Here is a 9524-nt window from a genome sequence, read left to right on the forward strand (position 1 = left end):
CTCACGTTCTCCTGGTTCCTCAGAAGACAGACCTGCAGGTGTCTCCAGCTCCACACCCAGGGCGCCCCCCCAGTCCAGGGCCCAGCCTCATGCACTCTCTCAGCTCTTTACTCACGCCTCCATTCACTGACCCATTCATTCAAGGACAGTCTAGTCTATACAATAGCACTCATCACAACACTGGAAGCAGAAAGTGTTTAAGTGAATCCACCACCAGTGCCAAGCACTCACTAAAGGCAGGGGGGACATTCTCTGCACGCTGGTGCGGAGAGACTGCCACGGTGTACCTCGAAGTGAACAGAGGCAGGTGCGGAGCCGAACGTGGGATGGGGCACTACCGATGCAGCGTGACTGTGTGTGTGTGTGTGTGCTTAAAACCTTCCTGGAAGGAGCTGCACCCACACACGCACGTGCGTGCACACACACACACACACCCCCCCTAGAGTTAGAAACCCACTGTGAAGGGGGCCCTGGACACGTGAGAACCTGGAACAGCAGCTGCCCCGGACAGGGGACAGGAAGGCTGGGGGACAGGGGTGGGCGACATCTGCTTTGACGTTATTTCCCAGGTGTATGTGAACTCTGTTCCAAAGCAAGTAAAAGTTTAACAAAGAATGAGATAGCCCCGAAGGGAGCGAGGCATGGAGACCACAGGGCCGGACCTCAGCCCTCAGCGTGGGGTTCAGGTTCCAGTTCTGCCACGTTTGTGTTCCGGCCAATCACCCTCCAAGGCTTTGTTTCCGCACCTGAGATTAGTAAGCGGGATTAGAATGAGGTCACGGGGGTGCCGCTCCAGCCCACGCCTGCCTTGGTACACGCCTGCCCCGGTACACGCCTGCCCCGGCAGCCATGCCCGTGAGTGGCAGCTGTTATCACCACTATTAGTGTCTTGAGCAGGCCTGTTGCAAGCACCTTCGAGACACAGTTGTGAAGGGACACACCCTCATCCCCTCCCACCCCCAGACAACAACAACCAGGGAAGACTGATGACGCAGTTGACCGGCGGAGGAGCCAGGGCAGGTGGCCCGAAGAAGGGACGCCCCGCCCAGTCTCCCAAGATAAGTGGGGGCAGTCAGGACAGCGAGGTCAGGAAGGGCGCTCCAGGCCGGAGGAGCAGGCCAGACACACCTGTAGCCGCATCACGTAAATGGAGTTGTAGGCACACGTGATCATGAATACCTGTGCACACACCTGCCCCATCCTATATGTGCTTGCCTGCTCACATACACAGTCCACATGTTTGCACACTCCCTGTGCCCGCAGGCCAGGTTGAGCGTTCAGGGCAAGGCAGCCTGGGGGTTAGGGGTGCAGGACGGGGATGGACTGCTGACCGCCTGTGTGACCTCAAGCAAGTCACTTATTCTCTCTGTGCTTCAGTTTCCTGGGGGTCATAGTGCCAGCTTCATGGGGACGCGGTGAAGATTACGCCAGGCCGTTCCTGTAGAGTTTTGAGAGCACTGTTTGAAAGATTTTTGTCATTACGCTAGAGCCGCTGGGTCAGAGGCCAGCTGCTCTGGATGGACAGAAGGCCCCAGGGTCATGGCGTGGGTTCACAACCTGGGAGCCCCTTTGGGGCCAGCTGGGATGATGTCCCTGCACCCAGCACGGTGCCTGCTGTCGGGCAGGAGGCCTGGCTCCTAGCCAGAGTGGACGACAGTGTGAACGAGCGCTGCCTCTTGTCAGAGCGTTCCAAATAGAAGTATCTTGGAATTGTTTGCTTCACCTTCATCTCCCCCCCTGGCCCTGGAGTTTCATGAAGGTTGGGTTCATGTCTGGTTTGTCTTTGTTTCTGGCACTCGATTCTGGCAAAGAGTGATCACCAGTGAGTGAATTCGGATATATTTGGCGGCAAATGGCAATAACAGTAGTTTAAACAAGAAGGGCGTTTATCTTATCCAGAAAAATCTGGAGGGAGGCATCCCAGGCTGAGCCACAGAATGTGGGATCCAGACTCCTTATATCTTTATGCCCAGGACCTGGACTCCATTATGCGCACCTCCATTCCTAAAGGCACCACATGGCCCAAGATGGCTGCTCTAGCTCCAGTCAACACACCTTCATCCCAGTCAGCAGGTAGAAAAAATGAAAGGAAGAAGAGGCAAAGAGTTTATACCACTCTCTATTAAGAAAGCACTAGCATGACTCTGGCCAGGTGTTTCCGTTGGTTAGAGCGTGGTCCTGACGGGCCAAGGTTGGGGGTTTGATCCCCGGTCAAAGCACGTTCAAGAATCACCCAAGGAATGCATAAATAAGTGGAACAACAAATCAATGTTTTTTCCTCTCTGTTTCCCTCTCTCTGTCTCTCCTTTCCTCTCTCCAAAATCAATAAATAAAAATTTTAAAAAGTGTTACTTACTATAAAATTGAGGTATGTTAGTTTTTGGCAGTGAGAAAAAGCAGATGAACTGATTTTTTTAAGTCATCAATATATCAACCACCTAAACTGCACTCATGTGTTGGATATCCTGTCAGACTCCTGTAACCCTGTGTACACACACACACAACTATGCACACTCACACACCTCTGTTAATGTAAAGTTTACACACTTTTGATGGGATCACACCACACATAGGCTACTTGAAAACCTCAACATGCTAAAACCAACCCTGTTGAAACGCAACTTTCCCACCTCTGGACAGACCAACATCTCCCCATGCTACCAAACTGGAGAGCCCTGCCGTATGTCCCAGCCTGCTGAGTCCCACCTGCCGAGTCCCACGCGGATTCCACGAGGGATCCAGAGGGATCCAGGGATCCAGTCAGGCCGGCTCTGACTGTCCCACACAGAAGCAAAGATGCTTAACACATTTGTGAGTCTCTGTTGCCTCATTGTGGGCAAACACATCGTTCCTGCCCCGGTGTCCAAAACGCCAGCAGGGATGAAGACAGCTAGTACTTAACCCTCACTGACCGCGTGTCAGCCGCTCTCCTACGCAAATCATTTATTATACACGCATCACATACACCTACGTTTATATACATGTTTAGTCTTCGTGAAATCTCTATAAGGTAGGTGCCATTATTGTCCCCAGTTTACAGGGGAGGAAACTGAGGCACGGAGAGGGCAGCCTGGCAAGAGTCTCACACCGGTGGCGGTAGGGCTGTGGTTTAAACCCAGGCGCGCCCTGGTTGGTGCTGCTCAGTGGATTGGGTGCTGGCCTGCGAACCAAAAAGGTTGCTGGTTGGATTCTGGTCAGGGCACACGCCAGGGCTTTGGGACAGGTCCCCAGTAGGGGGCGTGCGAGAGGCAACCACACATGGATGTTTCTCTCCTCTTTCTCCCTCCCTTCCCCCTCTCTAAAAATACATAAGCACAGGGACCTAAACCTTCCTAAAGCAGCCACAGGGAGTGAGAGTTTATGCCCACTCCTCCCTGGCAGTTGCTCTTTGCTCCCAGACAGCACTAAGGCCTGTTTTGAATCCCTGCAGGGAGTGACACCAGCTAGATCCAGGCCCCAGTTGGGCATGGCTCTTGCCAGACAGCAGCCAGGCTGGGCAGGCAGGCCTCCCCGCCATCCTGGGCACCCCAGCCTCGGCTCGGGGCCCTCTGGCTGCTGGTGCCGGGCAGGGCACCAGTGAGGGCACTTGAGGGCGTGGTGCACAGAGGAGAAAAGCAGTGTTTGCCTGCACACTTTCCAGCTATAAGAGATTGTGATTCCAGTATTTCCAGCCCAAGTGAGAATTCTAATGTGAGTACAGAATTCTCAGCTTCCATAATTTGATTATTCAGAATTCTTTGATTCTGGATTAGTCTTTTTTTAAAAGATTTTATTTGTTTATTTTTAGACAGAGGGGAAGGGAGGGAGGAAGAAAGGGAGAGAAACATCCATGTGTGCCTCCCCTACTGAGGACCTGGCCTGCAATACAGGCATGTGCCCTGACTGGGAACCGAACCAGTGACCCTTTGGTTCGAAGGCCGGCACTAAATCCACTGCCCCACACCAGCCAGGGCTGTCTTTTATTCCCAAAAGCTGGGGCGGAGGTGGGCCATTGTTTCTTCCTCCACGCAGTCAGGATATGGGCTGCCCAGAGGCCATCATCATTGCTGGACAGCTTGTTCCCGTCTCTTACAGGAAGGCAAGGGGCCACAACCTGTGTGCTTTGCCATCTTTTCCTGGAACCCCTGGTCTTGTCTTGTTTTGTCTGTTGCTCCCAGGATAGTTCCCCAACCCGGGGAGACCTCCTTACCACCTTCCCCTCCAGGTAGGCTCTTGCTCACGAAAGGGACCCCAAGGTCAAGCTCAGCTGACCTCTTCCATAGCAGGGTATGTGTCCCGAGAGATTAGGAAAGCAGCTGGTGCTGATGTTGGGCATCACTGCCCTTTGGAAAAAGAAACACAAACAACGCTTTCTTGTTCTCGGGGCTTCAGGGCCTCGGCTTTAGGATGGGGCACTCAAGGGCCTCTCCTGGGAGTTCCCCACCTCCGGGGGCTTCGATCTTTCTGGCTGAGGCCCCCCCTCCAACAGTTGCCCATGACTGGAAAGACAAACTCTGAGTGTTTGGGATGACGGATGGGCAAGTCCAGCGAGAAAATGGTCCCAGAACAGGGCTAAGGGGCTCAGGGGGACTTGGGCTATCCACAGGTAGAACCAGGACCGGGACGCAGTCTCCCTGACACAGCCCAGGAGTTAGTGCCAAACCTGGGGCCAGGGCAGGGTCTGGCCCATCCTGGGCCTGCTGTGGGGTGAGGGGTTCAGTGGGAGAGATGGCTCAGAGAGCTGGAGGTGGCCTGCGGTGACAGGCCTGTAAAGCGTCTCCAGCCTGGAGCTCTGGGGGCACCAGAGGGCGGGCTCTAGGAACCAGGGTCAGCCTCACCAGGCTGGCATGCGCTGCCTCTCTCAGGGGCAGGGCTGAGAGTGGGCCTTGCTGCTGGACTTGCTTGGCCTCGAGTACCTTTCCTCCGACTTAGCGTTCTGTACATTTCAAATCTACAGATGAGCTGAAAGACTAGGAGGATAAATAATCGCACATCCCTTGCCCAGGCTCACCGATCGTCACCTTTTTGCCACCTTTGCTTGCCCTCTGAAGCTGTCTGTTGGCACCTGGGCCTACGTGTACACAGATCTGTCAGTCTGGTCCTGTCTGAACCGGATAGTTTGAGGAATGGCCCGAGCTGCAGACACCCTGACTCTCAGGCCTCCGGCGTCTGGCTCGAAAGTGAAGGGCAGTCGCCTACGCGACCAATGAACACGCCTCAGAAAGGGGACGTTGGTACAAGGTCACCTAATAATATACAATCCACATCCAATCTCCTCAATTGTTTCAATGACGTCTTTTATTTATGTTAAAAAAATTTAGCCTCACCTGAGGACATTTGTCCACTGCTTTTAGAGAGAGAGGGAGAGAAACATCAATTTGGGAGAGAAGCATTGATTGGCTGCCTCCCTTACGCACCTGGACCGGGCAGGGATCAGAGGCACCTGGGCCAGGATCATCGTCCTCCTACAACCCAGGCGCAGGCCCTGACCAGGGGTCAGACCCAAAACCTTCCGGTTGAGGGATGATGCTCCAACCAACAACCCCACACTGGCCGGGGCAGTAATGTCTTTCAGAGTTTATTCTTTTTCAGCTTCCAAGTCTAATCAAGGGCCACGACCTGCACTCAGTTGTCAGGTCTCTTCGCACCCTTTTACCTGGCAAGTGTCTCCTGCTGTCATTGTCTTTTGTGTCTTTACATGTTTTTTTTAAGGTTTCAGGCCAATCATCTTGCAAAAGGTCCCTAGTTTGGGTCTGTCCAGTTCTCTCATGATTAGATCCAGGCTGAGTTTGAACAGTTTAAGTCTCGGTTCCTGGAGACAAACTGTTACCCAAACATGTTGGTCTCACGTCCTGTGTCCTTTGTGAAGGGGCCAAGGAGCGCCCGGCGCATCCAGGCGCTGTTCTTTCTAAAAGCCTCCCTTAACGTGACAGGGGCAACCACGCATTGTTCTTGTTGCCCAGCTGCCCAGCTGCGCCTGCTTCTGAGCTCAGAGTGGCTGCTGCCTTAATCGTCTGGAAACGACCTGTTGATGGACTGTCCCGTTGGGGTGTGACCAGTTTTCTCTTCAGGGTCTGTAACAGTACTTCATGTGCTAAAGGCAGATACCGTTCGTCATATTTATTTGGAAAGTTTTTTCTATATTATTTTTGCCTTTTTCCATCATTTGTATGTTTTCACATTTTCAAGGTTCTTTATTACAAAAGTAACACATGCTTATTATTTATAAATTAAAACAATACTGGTATATAAATTAAAACTAGTGTGTAATAAAATTATGCTGGTATATAAAATTAAAACACTTTTAGGCAGTGATTTCCAACCTTTTTCATCTCATGGCACACATAAACTAATTACTAAAATTCTGTGGCACACCAGAAAATATAGTATAATTGTGAATCATTCACACTGGACAGCTATTGTTGAATTGGCATTTTTTTAAAATTTGACAGTCAACGAGAAAAGAGGTCAGTGCCCCTGACTGAACAGCCAGGTTTTTTTTTTATATATATTTTATTGATTATACCATTACAGTTCTTCTATTCCCCCCCTTCATTCCCTTCCACCCGCACACTCCCTCCCCCATCATTCTCCCCACCTTAGTTTATAAGCACATGTCTCAAGTTCTTTAGATTCTATATTTCCCCCACTATTCTTGCCCTCCCCCTATCTATTTTCTACCTTACTGTCTATACAATTTTCTGTACCTTCTTCCCCCTTCTCCTCCTCCCACCCCCCTATTGCTAACCCTCCATGTGTTCTTCATTTCTATGGTTCCACTCCTGATCTAGCTGTCCTCTTGGTTTGCTTTTGTTTTAGGTGTGGTTGTTAATAACTGTGAGTTTGCTGTCCTTTCACTGTTAATATTTTTCATCTTCTTTTTCTTAGATAAGTCCCTTTAGCATTTCATATAATAAGGGCTTGGTGGTGATGAACTCCTTGAACCTGACCTTATNACTCTCTGACCTTCCTGGGTTTCCTGGAAGTCTATTTCCTTTGCCAGACTGGGGAAGTTCTCCTTTATTATTTGTTCAAATAAGTTTTCCACTCGTGGCTGTTTCTTTTCCCCTTCTGGTACCCCTATAATCCGGATGTTGGAATGTTTAAAGATGTCCTGGAGGTTCCTAAGCCTCTTCTCATTGTTTTGAATTCTCATTTCTTCATTCTTTTCTGGTTGGATGTTTCATTCTTCCTTCTGGTTCATTCCATTGATTTGAGTCCCAGTTTCCTTTCCATCACTATTGGTTTCCTGTGCATCTCCCTTCATTTCAATTAGTTTAGCCTTCATATGTTCCTCTAATTTGTGACTATAATCAACCAGTTCTGTTAGCATCCTGATAAACAGTGTCTTGAACTGTGCAACTGAGAGGCTGGCAATCTCTTGGTCGCTTAGAGTTATGGGATCTGGGACTTTGAGTTCTTCTTGAGCCATCTTTTGGGCTGTTTGTGCCTGTTATGTATCAGGATCAGAGCCCTAGGTGTTCACCAGAGCAGGACAACTCAGTTGCTGGGTTGTGACGCTGTATGTGGGGGTGGGGTCAAAGAGGAGCAATGGCGTCTCATCTGCCGCCTCCCACCGCCACAGGTGCCGCAGCTGCCACTGTCACCAGGGCCCACACATTTCGTCCCACTACACACGAATGTGCCACCACCGTCAGCCCTCCACCACTGGGTTCTCCCGCTCGGGCCTGCGTGGTCCATCACTGTGCGCGAATGTGCGACCGCGGTCAGTCTGCCCTACACCCTGACTGGGTCCGGCTGCCTGCACGCCTAGGTCCGGGGATCTTTCCTGCCCAACCCTGCTCCGAGAACAGCCAGGTATTGCACGGTTCAAAGATTCTTGTGGCGTACCTGTTGAAAACCACTGTTCTTAGGGCAGAAAGCAAAAAATAACACCCTGCTATGACCCCATTTCACTTCTCACAGAAAACTGAGTGATGATGTGGAGTGGACCCTCATGTGTGTGTACGTGTGCGCCGCACACACACACACACACACACACACACGACCCATTTGCCCAGCTAGGAGAACGATGAGCCAGTCACAGTGCTATAGGGTTTTAACCAACCTCTCACCCACCCTCATGCGTTTATTAGTACAAAGCCCAGAGTCTCCCTCTTGAGGTCTCTCTCAGAACAGTTGGCGAATCCCAGAGGCTCGCTCCATCGGAGGAGGCCAGGCCTACCTGTCAGTGGGCCCCTGGGTCACAGCCCTCCCCTTCACACCGGAGCTCAGGCCTGCCCTGGGAATGGTGCCAGAATGGGCGGGCCCAGCAACACTTCCAGCGCAAGCCACACACGGCGTCTGCCCCTCACAACAACCAGCCCCTGGCTCTGGTCACCCGCCCACACCCAGCACAGTGCCAGGCACATAGTAACCACGCAACACACGTGTGCTATTATTGCACACCCATAGGGAGTTCTCAAATTTCCCGATTTTATAAAATGAGACCCTTAACACACATTTTTCTTAGCTTGCTTTTCTCAGCATGCCGCAGACTTTTCCCACGTCTGCATGCGCCGCCTCCTCTCCTGCGTGACAGCCACATGCCTCCGGAAGGACAGTGTCCGTGCATGAGATTAATCTGTCCCTAAGGGTCAAAACCTTCCAGCTCTCTCTTGGTGATGTCTTCTGTTGCTTTAAATCTCAGAAAATCAGTTAAAGTTTGTTCAGGTCAATCAAAGTTTAACTGCGACGTTGTCACCTGCATGCTCATTCCTTTATCCCGGGATGTGCATTTGTCTGTCCATCATTTGACTTTCAATCCACGTGGGGTGGCAACTATTTCCCTAACTTGGGGGAAGCAGGTGACAGAGCAGCTCACCCCACATGAGGCTAAGGAGGGACCAGGAGAGCCTTTGGTTGGGGCAGGAAAGGGGGAGGCCCACTGAGAAAAGGTCCTGGGGCCAGACTCCCTGACCATGACCCCCTCTGGACCGTGACGCCCCCCATCCTTGCTTCTATGCCAGGAACTTGGGAGTCTTTCCGATTCCTCCCTACACCCCCAATAGTGAGCGCCCGGCAGACTCATCCCAAACACCCCCCACCTCTGCTCCTTTTTTCCACCCCCCACCCCACCCCTGCCATCTCTTTAGTTCAGCGCCCGCATGGCTGAGACCGCCCCTCCTGGTCCGGCCACCCTCGGTCTGCCCTCCCCTGCCCACGACCCACACTGCAGCCTGTGAAAAGCACGGTGAGACCTAGAAAAGCTGAAGCCATACACATCGCAGCTCCTTCCTGTTGGCACCAGGTCCTTACAGTAGAAAATTCACAGCAAATTGGAGAGCAGGAAGACGGAAGCCACCCAGCCCTCCATGGTGTACTCACTTCCCAAGGGTGCTGTAACGGACTGTCTCCAATGTGGCGCCTCCCAGGATCGCGAATGTATCACCTTACAGTGAAGGCGCCCCAGTGGGTCTCCCTGGGCTGAGGTCAAGGTGTAGGAAGGTCTAGGGGGTCTGTCATCTGCCTTTTCCACGTCCAGAGGCAGCTGCGTCCCTCGGATCGTGGGCTCTTTCTATCTTGAAAGCCAGCAACAGGGGTCA

This window comes from Sturnira hondurensis, unplaced genomic scaffold (assembly GCF_014824575.4).
Source record: "Sturnira hondurensis isolate 20B ecotype Veracruz unplaced genomic scaffold, ASM1482457v3 Scaffold0017436, whole genome shotgun sequence".
Classification (NCBI taxonomy): Eukaryota; Metazoa; Chordata; class Mammalia; order Chiroptera; family Phyllostomidae; genus Sturnira; species Sturnira hondurensis.